We start from the raw sequence: 19,517 nt of genomic DNA, 5'->3' as shown, positions 1-19,517 counted from the left end.
TTACACATCAGCACTTGCCCCCATCAGGAAGACAGGCTTCAAGCACATACCCAGTGATGCAGGGGCACACAGCAGGTAGCCTAGCAAAGTTCTGCATGCCCTATGGCCTCCCTGCTCATCATGGGGGTACTGTGTCACCTCCACAAGACCCATGCAGGCTGTGTCAATGCTGCTGAGTAGCTGGGGAACACCTGCACCAGCTTTGCCAAGCTCCAGCCCATGGAAAGTGGGTCCCCTCAGGGGCACAAATCTCAGCTGGGGCAAGCTGACCCCACAGAGGAGCAAGGTACCCAAGCTGCAAGTCAAGCATTGGATTGCTTTGGCAAGGCTGCCCCCAGCATTGCTGCTGCCCCACCAGGCACCCAGGGATGTACCAGCATGGTGACATTACACCAGAGATGACAAGTTGAGCATGTAACTAAAACACTGCAGAAAAACGGCGATGTCTGGAAACAGGAGCACTGCACCAGTGTCCTGGCAAGAGGACATACTAGAAAAAGGAGAGAATTTCCAGATTGTCTTGCTGATTCAAAGTGCCACGTAGCTTGTGGGGCCCTGGAAAGGCATTTGGAGGAGGAAGGCTCTTCTGTGGCAGCACTGGTCCTGCCTTCACCTCTCACCTGCCTCCTCAGTAACTATGTTAATCGCTCCTTCGATCTCAGCTTCCTCAAGTGTGAAACAGTTCGTGGTTCTCAGCCAGCACCGAGAAGCACACCAAGACATGAACGAATACCCATGCTATTTAGTGGGTAGTACTGTGTGCTGATGTACTGCCATCACAGCAGGCACATCAGCTGGCAAAGCCTTCGGCAGCAGCAGCTCCCTGCATCCCTCTCTCCTTTGCAGGTCCGTAGTGAGGAACTGCCAGGTCCCAGGTCACACCGCACAGCCGTGGCCCGGCCTGTGCACACTGCCTTGATGTCCCCTACCTGTATTCACCACTTAATGCAGGGCACAGCCAGAACATTTATCTGCCCTAGGGCATTGCGCTCTGTCCGTTGGGGAAGGTGATCCCTGTTAGGTGAAGATGCTTACAGCATCACATGGACACCTCTTGGTAAATGCTCCCCTTTTCCCCCTCTCATAAATCCCGAGTTTTGGGACAATCTCAGCTAAGGAGAGAAGGGAGAAAAGCAGATGCCTGATTACACCCTCATCCCCATGGACAGCAGCAGACAGGCAGCCACAAGCAGTTTCCCATCCCCACGCCGCAGGCGTTGTGCTCAGCCCACGCAGGTCTACACAACCCTGGGGCTGTTTCATGGGACTGCTCCCACTGCTCAGGATGTGCAAATCCTGCTCATTTGCTGAGGTGGCACAAGGGAAGCGGCTCCACTTCCTAGAGAGGGTACCACAGTGAAAGCAAGGTGGCTGCCTGGGACTTTTGTTCCACAAAAAGTCCAACTGTTTAATTAAATAGGAAGGGAAGACCAGGAAAGTCAGTTTCTTAATGAGATTCAGTAACATAATTATTTGCTAAAATTAAGAACCAACTGAAAATGTTCCTTTCTAACACTTTGGAGAAGCCTAGTGTTTTAAAGTTGATTTATCTGGTGTCGGGGACCAACTTTATCTTTGCTTCTGTGCAGCAGGGAGCACATTTTTCAGCACTATAGCAAAGTTATTACTTATGAATCATCACATATCTACACGTTTTATGGAGCTACTGAAAAATATATTAGCCTTCCTTGATGGGCAACCCCAGACCACACTGCACAGGACTTGAGTCTCCCTTGTAAAACAAAATCCTCTTCCTACAGCAATGCTGAAATACAGCCAGCACTGGGACATGCTCTGCTGTCTCCCTCATCCAGCTACAACAGGGTAGCTTGCAATGCTGAAATAGCTCATCTTTCTGGCCCCATTCCTGGCCAAACACACTATCCCCCAAACTCAAAAGGTCCTGCAGCTTTTAAGGACTTGCATCCAAGCTGGGACATGCAAGTGGCTGAGCAGAGCCCTCCAGCTGCAGGGAACCCAGGCAGGGCAAAGCAGATGTTTGTGGGCAGGTAGGAGCCACAACCTCTTGCACTGGGAAACAGTGGTCTCCATCCAGATTCCACCCTTGGTGGTCCCATGTTTCAGTTCTCCACCAAGCTATCACAGATAATACTCCTTCCCTGCTCTGCAGCTTTTAGTGGCTATGTATGGGCAGGCACCATCTAGTGCCAGGGAACTCCTGCTTTGTCTGTGGCTTCTAACAGGGAGAACTAGGAAGGAGGTATCTTTGCTGGGGAGACAGAAGGGACATGGGAAGGGAACTGTCCTAAGACACCTCTGGGGGCACCCGTAGAAGAGTAAAATAAGAGATAGATGAACAGTGCATGCACAGGAGGGAAGTTACACACATTGCGCAGAGGGGAGAGGGGGGGAAAAAGAAGATTGAATCTTCCTGGAGACCAGTGAGATTCTATAAACATAATCAAAATGTAATAGAAACTTTTTGGAAATGCTGTTAGAAGGAGAAAGCATCAATCTTCATGGAACTCCACTCAACAGGCTTTCTCCAGCTAATCAATCATGGTCAAGACATGGGCCGTCCCATCTGTCTGTGCAAGGGACCAGGAGGAGATTGCTAAGTGCCTGGGCTGGAGCTACCATCTCAGTACCAGGCAATTCATCATGCAGGAAGAGAAGGGGGGAGAAGGGAGAGAAGGAAAATAACGTATAACACTAATAAAGTTTCTTCCCCCCCTTCATTCCCAACCAATTTTTAGTAAAGGAGCCCAATCCAGAGGGGTTGTCAGTAGAGGGGTGAGAAGGGGGATATTCACTGGGGAGGAATGCAGTTACAAGATGCACTCCAGCAAACAGAGACAGAAGCCATCATCTGCATAGCAGTCCCTCAGCAAAGCCCACGCTCACCACCTCGGATGGGGGCAGCCGCACAGAAGCGAGTCCCCATGGAGAGGGGCCAGTGTCCCTCTGCCCCTGGAGCTGGGGGGACGCCGACAGGGACAGCGTGGCTGGGGGAATGCAGAAGAGAGCACAGGGGAGCATCACCAGCTAGCACTGGCTAGAGAAGCCAAGCCTCTGCATGCAAACAGCATTTTTTTTTTTTCCTAGATGCTGCCATAACCATTTTGGGGGGCCCTGAAAGTGCAATAAAGCAGAGCTTAAGGACTTGCAGCATACAGCTTATTTCATCTGCAGCAGACACAGGATTTTTCATGTCATGATATACCAATGGGTACATACACAGGGTGGGAACTTACACTGCAAAGAGGAAGTTTTGCATTCAGATCCCTCTTGTTCCAGTCCTCACCATGCAGGAGTCCCTTCCTGCCCCAGCCACTCACCAGTCCATGCCCTGTCCCCCACTGTGCTCAGCCACCCGCAGCAAGGAGCCCCAGCACACCCTTACAGCCAAGGGCTCAAATCCACCTTTGCACAAAAAGGTATAATTTCCCTTGTTAAATGCATCCAGAAATGATGCAATGCAACGCAACTCCCTTTTTCTTTTAAGCCTTGAGGATTTCTCCCCGCCACTGAATTTCTGAAGTGGAAGGCAAAAAGCATCTGACAGCATCCTCTGCCAGAGCCAATGCTGGTGATTTTAGGTACCACTTGTCCATGTACAACCCAGGTTTGACATGTTCTGTGCCACTCTTAGCATCAGACCTCAGGGACTTGACAAAACTCCTCTCATGTTTACGAACATATAGTAAATACCACAGGCTTTCTTCAAGGACTCCTTCGGCCTCAGGAAGAGTTCAGTCCAGACTGAAGCCCCTCCAGCGCTTCCCATGACACCTAGAATAGCCCTAGCATGCATCTGAAGACAGTACTGAGATCTGCATAAAGGATTTTTTTTTCTTCCTCATTTTAATTACACAAATATTCTTCCTACTAGTTTTTTTGGCCAACTTTTGTAGATATTCTTGTATGTTCAGCACCAGGTGAATGGGGAACCAGCATGAATACACTCACATGATCTACTTAGATTAAAGGGCCATTTGAAATGGGGAACCAATAGAAATTTGTGCCCTAAGCATTTTTTTGTTGCCCTAAATTAAATCTAGTAAATTGACTGGACTCTACAGGTGAAGTTCAAGAAGAGAAATTAAGTGAGAGATTTATTCTTCCAGAATATTTATTCCTCCAGAGAGATGACAACCCCATACCTTCCAGTAAATGTCAAAATTATCCCCTTCCTCCATAGATAAAAATAGACACTACTTAAAAATATAGTGACACAGTATTTTAGCCTCTACTGTAAGTGTAAATATAGCAACAAATTAAGTAGAAACATCTAGTAAATAATGTTGACATCCCTGAAGGTGGAGTTGCTTTGAGTTTAACTCTTACAGGCTGGTCTGTGACCAGGTGGCAGGAAGACTTAGTTTAACCATTACAATGGATTTCCTGCAGGGTGTTAGTCCCATCTTGGGACACTGTTTGTCCTCTGTTAAAGTTACTTCTCCGCTCCCCTCCATTCCCCCTACAATGAAAATGCCAGACTGAAATTCTTCTGGGGTTGATCACTATGAGAAGCCAGTGCAAACCCATGCTCAAGCTACAGACACATCAACACAGGGTTTATGAACAGCCCAAAAGCATGAAGTTACTTAAAACTTATCAATCCATCAATTGTCAGGAATTTAAAACACTAACACATGGCTTGTAGCCATCTCATTTCTCCTAGATGTGCTTTTAAACACACATAACCACCTGCCCCCTATGTCCTAATGCACTTGTAACCATAGTTAGTAGTTTATTAACCCTTTACTACCAGAGCTTAAGTGTAAGGCACAGCCCAGCAAAAGCCAAGACAGAGACATCTCCAGCCCAAGCAAGAGGTCCACTATTCTTTACTGAATTCAGTTGTGGCTCTCAGGTAATATCCCCCCTCCAACCCCAAATGCTCACAAGGAAATTTTAGAAGAGCCACTACCATCAAGTCTTACATAAACACAAGGCAGACCTCCCAGCTCTCCCCCAAGCCCCAGCCCAGAGGACACACCAGTCTGGAGACTTTCTTCTTTGACCCCAAAAGCCTAGCACAAGCCTCCAGAAAAGAAAGCAGCTAACATGACCATAGCTCTTACTCAGATGTCCTCACCCTTTTTCTTTTCTCTCCTTCCAGGCAACAAGGAGGATCCAGCTCATCACAGAGAGAACCAGACAGGACACCACAGCTCTTGCACAAGTCCAGCCTTTCAGAACACAGCATACCCCAAACACCGTACCTCTCCTGAAGACTTGCTCTTCCTCTAGCTCCTCTCCAACACAAACCAGTCCCCCATGCTCTATTAACTCCTCTATATATCGTCCCACTCCTTCCTCCACCTGGAAGGGACAGAGACTGTCTCAGGTGGTCCCAGACCTCTCGTCCTGGGAGAATTGGAAGCAGCTGCTGAGGGGCGGGTGTCCCAGGAGCTCTCTGCATCCCAGGTGAGCATAATTTCAGTTTGCTTGCCAGCCTGGCATGACCAATTTAGGTAGCAGTGTCAGGGACAAGTTTCCTGCCATAAAACTCTTCTTTAGTTGATATACAGTTATTCTCAAACCATAACCTTTCTCCCTAATTACCATGAATGTAAATGACCTCTGGTGTAAGGTTTATTGTAACGATAATTGATTTTTAATAATAACCTCCTGGATTTTCCACTTGATTTCCTGATTTACTTTATATTTCCAGGAACATATATAAGGGTCTGAGCCTTAATCAAGCTGTTTATATAAAGTCTGACCATGACCTTCACTGGTTCTCCAGGCCACAGTCTCTTAAACTGTTAGATGTGTCCAAGCTTTTGGGTTTTCAAAGGGTCTCAGGAATGTAGGCAGTGTGATCTGACTCCCACTGACTTGCCGTGGGATGAGGGTAGCTGCATCCCATTGGCAGATTCAGGCATTTTACTCTTCATCTCAACACAGGCAGACAAAGTGCAGACCTCATCCTGGAGGAAGGAGAGTGTTGTGGTTTAACCAGGATTTAACATGTCTGAATAGTGACGTTGCTTAACAGGGAAGGAACACAGTATTGAAAGTCAGGCTGAAAGTTGGGAAAAAAAATACCTTGTGTAAAGTGCTGGAGGAATTTAAATACTCCAGATGTGCTCTCTGGAGTTGGAGTTTGCTCAGAGCATTGGAGATTCAATGTCCAGCCAATGTTGAACTTAGGTCCAGAATGAGACTTCCAAGGTGAGAGAAGGAGATCCTCTCCCATTCTCCAGTCCGGTCCGAGCTATCCCCATGCACAGAGACATCTCAGGTGAAGACTTGTCTTGTTTTTTCAGGAAGCTAAACAGCCAACCAAATCCCATCTTGTTTAAAGATCATTCTGTTAAAATGGAACACTGTGTTTTTACATTATTGCTAATAAAGTACACAAATAATTAATAAATGTTAACTTGTCTCTGGGATTTTCCCTTTTTTGCATGTTTATTTTCATGTTATAAATGACATCTATTTTCCACAACTCACTAAACTGGAGGATGAGGAAAAGCATCCAAAAGGAGAGCCATAATCCTCAAGGGGAAGAGCAAGCTGTTGTTCCAATCAAGATGTATCCTGACAAGTTAAGTTGGTGAAACCCATTAATTAGCACTTTTGGAAACAGTTGCAAAGTTAATTATTCTTCTTTCAGATGAAAGAAAGCTAGTTTCTGGCATTTGCTTTGACAGTGACACGCACTAACATTTTTAGAGTTGACATCCCTCAAGATAAATGATGCTCTGAAGTGTGCATGCAAACATTTTGACTGGGAGCTACTGTGGTGAGTTGACGGCGCTGGCACTTCTTACTGCAAATATTTTGCATCTGCTGGGATTGTGATCAAAGTTTGGAGGCTAAGAAGGAGGGTGGGGAAACTTCATTTTCAACTTCAGGGAGGGTGTGGGTAACTGGCTTTGGACGGGAGGCAATATCATTGCACGGGCTATTTTATCTAGGTAACCTCGGTAGGGAAGGTAAAGCTTTCCAGCTAACTGTGCTGGCAAAAAGAAATCCATGTTTACACTATCAGAATTGCTCTGCTCAAGAATCATCTTTTGTTCATGGGCTGGTAGCAGCAGATGAAACAGAAGATCTCCAAAAGGAAGTTCTCTCTTGGTGAGATCATGTGCCAGTTGCTATCAGCTCATGTTTATTTGGAAAAGCAAGATTTGGAATGTGGGAACTCGACAAAACTCTTATGCCAAACCTCAATGTCCTCGCTGGGAAAAACATCAGCATGATTTGGGATTTAATCCCAAAAGTTTTTTTGCAATGTTGGAAGCTGCCTTTATCATGTCTGGCACGTACAAGGGCAGAGAGGGGAAGAGATTGTCTGTGACGGTAAGTCGTTTAGGCCTCCGTGTAAGAATGTGTTTTGATCCAGGATTGCACCAGAACACACACTTCAAATCCCACTCCAATAAAATCCAAGTATATGCCTAAACCCTGGACTCCCCCTTGCAATTTTTAGGGAGCTACAGATCCTCCTTTTTTCGCTGCAGCTCTTTATGTCACTGGCATGACTCCATGATCGATCAAGGTTGAATTACAGGACCCTGTTCTTTCCTTTTCAGCCCTCATCTCTTGAAGTCTAAAGGGCTAGTGTGAGATTAGCAAGGAAAACACATCTAAAACACAGGAACTGCTTTATGCAGGACCTGCATTGCTAGGAGAACACACTAAACAAGAGCTGCTATTTGGAGAATCCCAGGGTGACAAGCGAGCAAACTAAATAACTAATCTAAGGTCAAAGTCTTCCTGGTAAATTAGAGAAGACCGTGAGCCTTGGTGTCTCCTCCAAGCCATGCCTGGTTTGGGTACCATGGGTTGGGGCTGGCAGGGGAGGATGCTTTTCATTGTATCCTCTCCAGTATGCCCAGCTCAAAGCACTTCAGAGCAATCTTACCCTAATAGCCCAGCCCTTAATAAATTATCAGCCCAACATATCACCTGGGGGCCAATCCACCACTTTAGGAACCTGTTGCTCGCTTGATAAGACTCTCCAGAAATAATAAGTGCAGGCAGGTACACGAAGAAAGGAAATTGGTGGTAGAAAAAGTATTTCATTTGCTTTTCAATCAGCGTGTGGGGGGAAAAAAAATCGAACTAGGAAGGTGATCTAAAGGACTGCTTAGTTGGTATGCGATTCACACACAGCAGGGCAATCAAGAATGTGGAAACACCGGGTTCAGAGGGCTCGATCCAACGTGGGAGGCAAACACCACCTCTTCCTTCAGGGGAGCCAAAAAAAATGACATGTGCTAGCATGCAAGTCCTTGCAGACAGGCTGGCTGTGCTGAGACAGTTTAGTAAGGACAAGACGCAAGAAAATAGAAAATAAATAATAATAATAAAATTGCTTCCAGCAGTTCTCCGCTTTGCGAGGAGCAGGGAGGTGGCAGTCCTGAGCCAAGAGACTCGTCCTCCCGGCAAACCTGCCACCCTCCTTTTTGCATATTCCTCTATCGTACATAATACTTATCGCTGCACAAATTGCAGGGATTATTTTCTCTTAACTGCTAATGGTTTTAGAGACTGTAATTGGGGGTAGCACTTTGTAATTTAGTGCCAGCAGGGAAGGTACCTGTACAGGAGACGAACTTTTTCTCTGGGCACGCACAGAATGGCAGGAATACTGGCAAAGAGAGAGACCATTTACCAGTTCCCCACTTTTCTGGGCTGTACTGGAAGGTTTAAGGGGTTTGGACCATGTTTCAGTCAATGTAATCAAGAAAAGATTTTTTAAATCTATCAATAAATCAACCATATTTTGTCTCCTTTTGCAGCGTTTATAATAATAGTAGAGTTCACTTAACAACTGTAGCAGAAAAGATTTCACTCTATATAGTAGAAAAAAATCAAAGATTAAAACAATTTACTTATGATGTGCAGTGTTCAGTCATGCGCTGAAATTGTTACTTTTAAACCCACTGTCTGATAATTTTCCCCATTTATTTCAGTACGATTTCAATCAGGTTATTTATCAGCCTTGGTTTAGTGTATTACTGTTTGATTTATTTAGCAATGCGTATATTTATTTACATTTCAGCTTCCAAGTGAGTCATTCTTCTGACTTTGCAGTCAAAGGTTAGACAGTTTGATCCATCCTGGGGCGGACACAAAATATGGAATAAACAAGTACAGAGAAAGTGCAGGCCATGAAAAGCAGGATTAACTCTACATTTACACCCCTAACAGGCAGCACTCCTTCAGCATTGCAAAACCAGTCTGTACAGTAACACAGTTTTTGTACCCCCAGATAAGAAAATTACTTATTGTAATTCTTATAATGTGGGGCGAAGCTGCTCGATGCTGGGGTCCAGCTCTCTGCTGGCACAGGGACAAGAGACCTTCCTTGCTGGATCGAATGGAGCAGGGAGAGGGCCAACTCTGCTCCACAGCTTGAAGCCAGCCCTGATGATAGCCCTGCTGTCCCCAAACCTCAGCTCCGTGACAACCTGGCTCCTACAGCTTTTGGCTGCAAAGTAGCAGTTTGGGGCAGTGGGTGAGGGCTCTCCAGAACAGGAGCGAGCATCAAACTGGAGCTGTGTAGGCAGGAATGGAGATAGGGCCTCCTGGGCTCCTGCCTGGCACTGCTAAGTGATGATGATAATGGTTCCCTTTGGGAATGCATCGAGGTCTATTTATCAATGTTTGCTGAGTGCTTTGGGATCCTTGAACAAGGTGCTACTGGGCTGATGATAAATGGCTTCTTCACACTTGGCTGTGGTGGCAAACAAATTCCTGTTCTGCTGTTCTAGAAATAAACCATAATATTTTGTTAATCTGAAGCAGATTTTGTACTTTATACATACATATATTTCTCAATATAGTTCCAGTAATTAACTATTAGCTAATTTATAGGACATACATCTTTTTCTCTCTAATTTATTTGCTTCCTAATTAGCACAGATAAAGGATGGTAGTCTTTATTAACGCAGATGGTTACTTATTTCCCCTTGCAGAATTGGAGGCATGTCCTGGCCCTGATCATGATCCCGCTCTGTTGGACAAAAGGTAAAGCACAGAGAGGCAGAAGTCCATCTCACTGACCTCCTGTGTGCACAAGTCAATGCTGTGGAGGGAGAATTTCTCTGTTAAAATCACCTTATTGCGATGTACGTGACGGCCACTGAGCAGAACCCGCCCGTGTTTCACACACGGTGACTGCCGACCGTTCTCTCTGCCCCTGTTTGTTGGGGATGTCGAAACCAGCCTATATTTGCCAGGATAACGAGGGTTTATTTGGTCTGGCACCTCCAGACGTGTATCAGCCCAGCGAGGCAGGTATAAGGATCAAATCTGGCCCGGAAGGGATTGCAAATTATTTTCCTAGGAAGGCTGTTTCAATCCCTTTAGGAGCCAAGTCGCTTCTCCGCACTGGGATGGGAGCCCAGCTGTGGAGATGAGCCCCAGATGTTCCTGGGGGCAGCCAGGCAGCCCCGAGCCCTGCTCTGCCACCCTCAGCCCCGCGGCCGGGCTGGCCGGGCCAGGGGGAGCAGCTGCGATCAGCAGTGGGTGAAAAAATCCCAAATGGGCAAAATTATCCCAAAGAATCTGGAGGAGAGGAGGCGGCCACATGCACGGTGCTGGGCTGGGAATCCGATAGCGGTGTCAACGGAGACTGATTTAATCGGACACAATGGATGCACCGAGGTGTAAATCAGGAATAATCTCACCAGTATAAAGGGAAAGTCAGTATCGGACGACATCAGAATTGCCCTGCTGAGTGACAGGCGTCCCTCTCTTTCAGTCCTCTGTTGAAAGATCGTTTTGCATTATATTGCAGCTCCCTTCACAAGGGAAAAAATAAAAGGCCTCCCTGATTTTCTTGAAGAGACTCAGAGATAAAGGCTGATCACATTTCGCAGTAATTGGACCTTCATATCTATAATTGCATTGATTTCTCCTAAGTTTCAGGCATCGACTCTAGTGAGTGAGAGCATTGCAGCAGGATACGGCTGCCAAGAATCCTTCTGCATTTGGGAGGTGTCAGGCGGGGAGGCTCGCTGGAGTTTGGTAACTGGCATTGCAAATTGCTTTATGAACAGTTTAATGCATTTAAGAGGGTCATAATTTCAGATCCTACCATACAATTTGTTGCAGTGGTGCAGAAGCGTATCTAAAAACTTCCAGGGTCAAGGGAGGCAGGGGAAGGAGGGAGGAGAAGAAGGGAAAGCGCGGGGAGGGAGGCATTGCAAGGGGGTGGAAAACCTAATTGTTTTAATCATGCTTGATATTACGCGGAGAAATTATAATTAACTCAAGAAGTCAGTCAAAACCACTTCGTAACTGTGGTGCAACTCGGCTGATTTGGGGTGGTACATGGAGGGGAGAGGAGACCATGGCAGCAAAGCTGCTGGTCTTGAACCTTGCAAGCTGAAGGACCAGCACACATGTCATCAGCTAAGCCGGCGTCGTGAGTGATTCGTCCCTACAACGGTCCTGATGGTGGATTGGGAAGTGCTTTCTAAAGGAGGATTATTGGCAATCTTCTCAGTAAATGGATAGGGGAAACTGAGGTACAGAGAGAGAAAATGATATGTTAAATTTCAGCAGGCCACTGCCAGAGTCAGGAAAAGCGATGGCAGCTGGCTGAAGAAAGGATCAGGCCTGATTTTCAGCCTGTGCTTAGATGGGTCTTCATGGGCAGCCTCTGGAGGTTACTCAGTTTGTCCTCTAAACATCCCTCTTTTTTTGCTCAGCAGAGGGCAAATCTTTTCCAGTGACTCTCTCGCAGTCAGAAGAAACGCAGCCCTTAAAATGAGAGTGCATGTATGGGCGAACCCTGGTCGTCTTCGCCTGTGTAGCTTTATTAAAATATCTGGGATTATATAGATGTGTGGGAACAGAGCGTAGTCTTCATTGCGTGTGTATCTGGGTAAAACAAGGGTTAATGAGCAAGCAAGCTGGGACAACAAGAGTGTCTTGATGGTATTAATACCCCAAAATACACATACAGATGTGGATAGTGCTGAACTCTACAGGAGGCTGACAGTGATAAGGGTAGTGACGCTGTGACTGTGAGGACCGTAGCAGAAATATTTGTCACAGAGCAGATACATGGAGGAAAGCCGCAGTGCATGTGCTGGGTGTTGCTGTCACTGCTGTAGCAGGGCAGCAGCACGTGTAGGTACAGTCTGGAGGATATCCTGGGAGCGCTGGATGATGGCTAGATACCCGCATGGACAGAACACCATGAGAGGAAGCAATCAGAGCAGAGTGTGGGAACGAGTCTCAAATCTCTTCTTAGGGGATGAGGGTTGAATGTCTGGCGCTGGATTTCTGGGCAGCTTTTACTACTTAGGTGCTACAGAGGAAGGAGAGGCGTTCGGAAACGGGAGCTGCAGCACTCCAGGGTTTGGGTATTTCCTGCAGCGGAGTCACGTGAAACACAGAGCCCGGGGAGCCAGGTGTGCTGTGAGTGTCACGGTCCCATCGGACCCTGGGCTTGGACCGGGGACGGGCATCAGAGCAGCACAGCTGGAGACAGCTGTACTGTGACCTGTCATCCCCATTCCTTACAGCAAGCTTATGGGGAGGAGAAGAGGAGCTTGTGGCTATAACACACACAACTATGGCACCAACACGGTGCTCTGGGTGGATGTTCAGGTCAACTTTCCTTATATTGGACTTGAACGCCTCTCCTGAAGCTGTGACCCTGAGATAGTTGAGTGACTGGCCAGCCTATGCTGAGCTGGCTCGGTGCTTGCTAAGCACCCTAAACCCATCTTTCCCATTAGTCTCAAACCCAAGAATAGACAATTGGTTCATAAGATCTTCATGATGACAACCAGACCACCCTCCTGTTCATTCCTCTGTGACTAGTGTACCCGTTTTAGGGGCTCCATGACCATTGCTGTCATGGTACCAGGTCCAGCAGAGCAGTGCTGCAGCAGGGCCAGGAGGCTGACAAAACCAGGCAATTTTGGATGAAGCGGGGAGTATTCCATGGCCAAGGCACCCATCCCAGATTACTCCAGCCGTGGCTCCTGCTCTGGGGCACGCATGGAGTGAAGGCACCTGCTGATGGGTGGGGAAGTATCTTAGGACTGTATTAAGAGCTGGGCAAGATCTCCTTCCCCAGGAGACCTCCAACATGCTTTGGCCTTGCGGCTCAACTGCTGGAGAGGAGGTGTGTTGGATTATTTTCTGTTATGCATTCATTATCACCTTTGGAAAACATTACAAAATATAACTAATCTATTAACTTAGAACATAGCGACAATTGTAAACTTCCTTGGAAGATATCTGACTGTCCATCTCTCCACCCTACAATCTCTTTGGTTAGGGACTTCTGGTAGAAGGACCCGAATGAAATCGAAAGCCCTAAAAACATTAAAGGTTTCTTTCTCATTCCGTCGTTTTTTATTTTATTCCCCATCAGTATTTCTGTGACAACTCAGCCCCAGCAGCCCCAGGGGACAGGACAGAGAGACGAGAAGGAGTGGAAGTGCCCTTTGACTAAGTGGGCATTAAATGTTGGCTAACAACCGAGAGACGCCGTGTGACTGGAGAGAGGGGGAAAGTTAAAAAGAAAGGAAGAAGAGCTTTTCAATATGAGCATTCATGTAGTTTTGACAGGAGCAATTTATCATGGCTATGAAAGGCGGCTCTGCCTCCATGGCTGAAAGACAGCCTGGTTAAACTTTTACCTGCCCCTCTGAAAAGGGTGCTGTGCCACAGCTGGGAGGGGACTGCTCCCTGCTCCGGTGATGCATCTTTCCGTGGGGTCTAGGGGAGGGAAGGGAGGTGGTTCCCAAACAGCTTGTGCCCATCTGTTCCGCACAGAAAGAAACTTTGACAAGGAAGGGGGGAGGGAGCGTGTGAGCCAGCGAGTTTTCGGATGCCTGCAAGGCGTCGGGAATGCAGCGATGTGATGGGAGCAAGGCTGGGAGCTGCCCCTGGGACATGCTGCAAGTTACCACTGAGGGTTTCACCACCCCCTCTTAGCTACAGTGGAAGTATGAAAGTTTGTGGAGTGATGCTCCTAAGCTGGGCAGCGAGGTGACCTGACAGTTTGGGGTGTGCATCATCAGTGGCATGGCAGGTAGGCAGCAGTGGAGTGGGGGAAGCCATGGGACGCAGGAGGCAGCACACCCCGATACGCAAGAGGTCCTGCTGGCATCCCTAGGAATTGATTGGAAGGCACAGGAGGGATTATGCCAAGGGAAAACAACATAAAAACATACCCCAATCGTATTCAGCTGAGATCTTCTTTGCCCCAGGGTTTGTCATGGGGAAAAGCGTTGGTTCTGCACCAGCTCATGGCAGGTGGGAGCCCAGGCTGGCTGGGATCCTGTGCATGGGCTGCTTTTTGCTATATTCTTGTGTGGATTGAAAATTTCCTGAAAAAATAATTTTCCACTGAGAATAATGATCCATCTAAATGAAAGCTTTCCACTGCAAAGAGTGGATTTCATTGAAATCTTCAATGGAATGATTAACAACTTCCATAGCTGCTGTTTTTTCCAAGAACCAGCTGGTGTCAAGCTACGTTGTACTGTATTTTCTGTATTTCACATACTAAAATACTATCAGGGTGACCTGATAGCGGTCTTCCAGTACCTCAAGGGGGCCTACAAGAAAGATGGGGAGAGGCTGTTCAGGAGGGCCTGTTGTGATAGGACAAGGGGTAATGGTTTTAAAATAGAGGGAGGTAGATTCAGGTTGGATATTAGGAAAAAATTTTTTACCATGAGAGTTGTAGAACACTGGAACAGGTTGCCCAGAGAGGTGGTGGATGCTCCATCCCTGGAGACATTCAAGGCCAGGTTGGAGGAGGCCCTGAGCAACCTGATCTAGTTGGAGATATCCCTGTTTGTTGCAGGGGGGTTGGACTAGACGACCTTTGAAGGTCCCTTCCAGCCCTAACCATTCTATGATTCTATGATTCTATGATTCTAAAACGATACCATTTCAGCAGCTATATTTTACATTGTGCGAAAGACGCCAACCAATATCATAATAAAACTTTTCATCCTTATCAAAATTAAACTTTCCTCACCCTTCAGAAACTTCAGGATTTTCCATTTTACCCCTCTCCCTCGATGATGACAGAGGGACAGCTTGAAATCTCAGATGCGTGGCCACATCTGACTCCTTGCCTGCCTGCGCGTCCATCAGCACCTGCCTCTGTTTAGGCACGAGCGGGACAATTTATATTGCACGAGAGGAATGTGCTAAAGCATTTCCCATGTTGCAGGATGAAATCCAGCAGTTCTGTTTCATCAGAATAAAACCCAGCCAACTCCCCTTCAACAGCTAAACAATTCCCTGACCCTGACACAGGACACCAAGTCATCAGGGATGTATAGTCACACACCAAAGAGCTGAACTCACCTAACTTTAACCATCTCAAATTTAGGCTTCTTTTTTAAGCCAGTAATCCGGTTTCTCTCTCGGCACAAGAAAGTAGATACAACTGCAAAAGACAGTTTGTTCCCCTCTTAAATGCGATGTCTAAGACATTGCTAAAGCTAGCTGAGGGTGAAATTCATCTTATTCCTTACCCTCTGTATGTTTAAATCCTGTGCAAAAGCTGTGGGACATTTCATCACGTTGAGACAGCTTCACAGAGATACAAGTTGTTCTAAAGACTATTCTAAGAGGCCTCACGCCAGAGACTATGGCCGCATTATATTCGAAGCAGAAGGGGCATTAAGTGTGCAGATATTCCCACCAGGCTTTTCATGTCATTAATTGGTGATCTTCCGACTCTGAAATAACATTTTTCCCCCTCACATTCCTTATTTCATTATCCCCAGTTCAATACACATCAGTGCAGTATGAGGCAAACTAGTTAGATATATTAGGAATTATTTAAATTAGGGAGAGATGTATGGGCAGTTAAATACCTAGTCTTCTATTCTACCCTAATTACGTATCAAATTACACTCAAATTATACCCAAATATAGATGTAGGGAGGTAGTCCTGAAATCTCCAGGAGGTATCAGTGGGAGAAAGGTGAAAATAAGCAGGTGGTGCAAGTAGATCTGAACTAATGCAATAGGAAAGCCGTGCAGGACTATCATTTTCCATCGTGTCCTGTTATTACCAACATTTGCTTAAAATGTCTTTGCAAACAAGACTCAGTAATGAATGAGTGTTCTCCGAGCCTGGAGGAAGGAGTTTATTTTTCTAACGCAAGGAAATTTTGCTCTTCATTTTAAAGTCGCTCCTCTGATTCTCATTCCTCTTTGTTAAAACAAGAGTGTTCCAGTAATAAAACAAGTTTGTCATGCTGTCCAGCAGTCAGGGAGGCAGGGGGACAGACTGATGCTGCCTGAACTGGAAAGCGTGTCTCTCGGATCGCTTCCCATGCAGCAGATTTCAATTAATTCCTGGTTGTCCTGGCTGCAAGGGGATGGTGCTGTCACGGCAATGTTGTAAGCCCTGGCACGTTGTATGGGTTAAGCTAAGCTGTTGCTATGCCTATGCCTTGATTTACTTGGTGAAATGGGTTTCATGCTCTTAAACGGCTTTCCAGAGGATTACCAAAACTAACTGAGCTCTGAAAAGTATTGCACTGCCTAGTATTTCTTCTTTGAAATCCTCCTTTCCCAATGGATAAAAGCAGGAGATCTGCACCGCAGCACAGTGCCAGCCTGGTTCGCAGAGCCCGGAGCTCCGGAGCCCGTGGCCATGCTCCCACCCCAGCACGGTTGAAAGCCCCCAGTTCTCTGGGAAAGGACACAATGATGTGCACAACAGCCAGCCGTGCATCTGCAGCGAACGGTTCCACTCGGCCACCTCCAGGGCCTTTACTGCTGCATGCTGTGTTGGGACACCCACCCACTCAGCTGGAGAGATGTTTCTGGCATCAGCTTTGGAAAAAGCAGCAGATAGTCCCTGAAACCAGGTGTCCATCCAGGAGAAATGAGTAGCAAACTCTACCACTGTAGGAAACATCATTGTTCTCTTCCTTCTTTAAGAGGAAAAACCTCCCCCACCCTGAACTAAAAACCCAGACAAACCCCCAAACCTACCAGGACGATATTTATGGTCTTTGAGGACCTCAGGATCCAGCATCCACGTTCTTGTGATATTAAGAATATCTCTGTGGCAGAACGCGATAACAGCAGGTTCTCTGAGCGAGAGAAGCAGATCTTCAGCTCTCATCTGAGGTGTCCCTCCCCATCAGCTGCTGCAGGTGAGAAATAGCAAAAATATATTGTAAACAGAGGGACAGTCCCTCTTTATTGCTTCTATATCCAGCACGGGGAGGAAGCAGAGAGTGGCCTATAAATAATGGCTGCTTTTCACAGGCAGAGGTGGAGACCTTGGCTAAGGCTACAGCAAGATCAACCTCAGCAAACAGTGGAGCATGTCACAAACACTCATTTCCCACCCTGACAGCAGAAGAGCCTGTCTTCTGGGTGTTGATAGAGCCCATGATATTAGTGAAACTGAAGCCCAGGCTTCAGCGCGTTCCTCTTGAGCATTAATAAACGCAGCATCGGTGTTAGACTCGACAAATGTCTGCTGAGAATGATGTAGGCAGGATTGGCAGTGTGACATGGAGGAAAGGGCTGCAGGACCTTTGTTGAGGTCTTCCAGATTATTTTCTGTGATTCTGTGAGCCTATTCAGCATGCAGTTATTAATTAGGTTCGATGCCAAGCTCTGAGAAATAAATAGTGAGGGACAAACCCAGAGACTGACATGCAAAGCTGCACATCTGGGTGAGGGCAGAGAGCAGGGAGGCTGGCTGGCAGTGCCTCCAACATGCCACTTACTAGTACAGATTTAGAAAAAGAAGATTTTTTTTTCATAAAGAAGCCAAAACCCCATTTATGAAACTGTGTAGGCAGCAAGGCTCAGCTCCTCCAGGGCATCAGACTGCCAGTGAGAACCATATTCCAAAATAAAGGCAGCTGGTTACTTTGGTCTCAGAAGTATTCAAGGAGCAAAGCTGGTGTTAGAGTTGCTGAGGCTGATTCAGAGGAGGAAGCTCATCTGGGCACTCCGGATCACCCTGAATCTGTTTTTCCTTCTTACTGTGTAAGAATGCAGAGAGATGCATCACTGTTTCGTGGTGGACCTTGACCTCCCTGAGACTTCTACAGTGAAGCCAGAGAGCAGGACACGTTGGGCTGGAGAAGAAGTCCTCCACTCCATGTTGCCTCTGAAAAGAGAGAAGTAAAGAGGATACTGAGACTTAAGGCAGTCTAGAAAGCCCTTGCTCTATTTCCAGCATCTCTTTCGTAGGATAATTGCCACTAATCAGAAGTAGATACACATACATATATTTATATATACCTGTGCAAAGTATATATTTACATGGAACTGACAGACTTAGGCTTCACTATTTTTCATGTTGCTATGAAACAACTTGATTAGCAAATAGTAATAAATATTTGGCTTTTGTAAATGAAACATTTTTGATGTGCTGCACCAACAGGCAGAGTAACAAACATCTACTGGCAAGAAGCACACCTTGCGTTGGCTTTCCAAGCTGGCTCCGTTGGGCTGTACTGCCGGTGGGTGCTGGGCAAGCAGCGGTGACGCAGTGGAGATTTTCTGATCAAAGCCAGGTTTTTTGGTGGTTCCAGTTTGCACCGATATGAAAAAAGATCACAGCTGGATGAGCTTATTGATGGGCAATGCAGTAGCCTTGAGCACTGTGAAGCCTCTTCTTTGCCAACAGAATCGGGCAAATAGAAATACAACACAGAAAGCGCCTTGGACTGATCAGCCAGCGTCTCTCTTCTCTTGATGGGAAGGTCCATCCTCTGAAATGAGCGGAGCGAGGTCATGTTTCACTCTGTGCTGTGTAGCCTTTTTGTTTGTTTATTTTGCACATGGTTCCTGGTCAGTCTACAGCAGCTTGTGGCTTGACATTTGAAATTCAACCTCTAAGTGGCAACGGCTGCATTGATTTGACACTTAGGTCACCTATTACAGTCTTATTTTCTCGTTGAACACGCTTGGCTTCTAGAATTAGAGGCTTACTTGGTCCACATAGTAGCATTTTTATTTTTAGCATTTTCCATTGAAATTTTAGGACAGGAACTCTAGCTTTCTTTGTATTTGGATAGTTTCCAGTGAAGAGTCCTAAAGGCTGGGAATAATGTCTTGTGCTATAATACTAAAAAGAAACAGCTAATATGTCGATTCTTTATATCTTGTTTTAAAATACCTGATTAAGAAGAAAAGGGATCTGAATTCAAGTCAAAGCAAATTTGTTTAAAATATGAATTTTTAATAAAAAACGCCTTTTCATTCCTAATAGAGTGTTTTTCTAGCCCCTGCTATTTGTCTTTCTGCTGTGCCAGTCTCTCTCCCACTAAGCAGTGGTGGGATCTGAACACGTGCACCGTACCCTGACATGCCAGGCCCGGCTTTTCACACCGGTGTCCCTTTGCACGACACAGAGGCACCGTTCCAGAGGGGAAGAAAAAATCTATTTGCATCCAATCGACTGAGCGCTTTAAGTGCTGAAACTAGTAGACCAAACGAGTTTATTAGATTATCATTGCGGAAGTTAATAAAGAATTAATTTCTCTTCATGTGACATCCAAAGGCAGTTATTTCACTGGCCTGTCCATTTACACAAAGCCAAGTATTTGTCAAGTGTC

Source organism: Tauraco erythrolophus, chromosome 18, assembly GCF_009769465.1.
Source record: "Tauraco erythrolophus isolate bTauEry1 chromosome 18, bTauEry1.pri, whole genome shotgun sequence".
NCBI classification, from domain to species: domain Eukaryota; kingdom Metazoa; phylum Chordata; class Aves; order Musophagiformes; family Musophagidae; genus Tauraco; species Tauraco erythrolophus.
The sequence above is the reverse complement of the archived record's forward strand: the minus strand, read 5'-3'. Positions refer to the sequence as shown.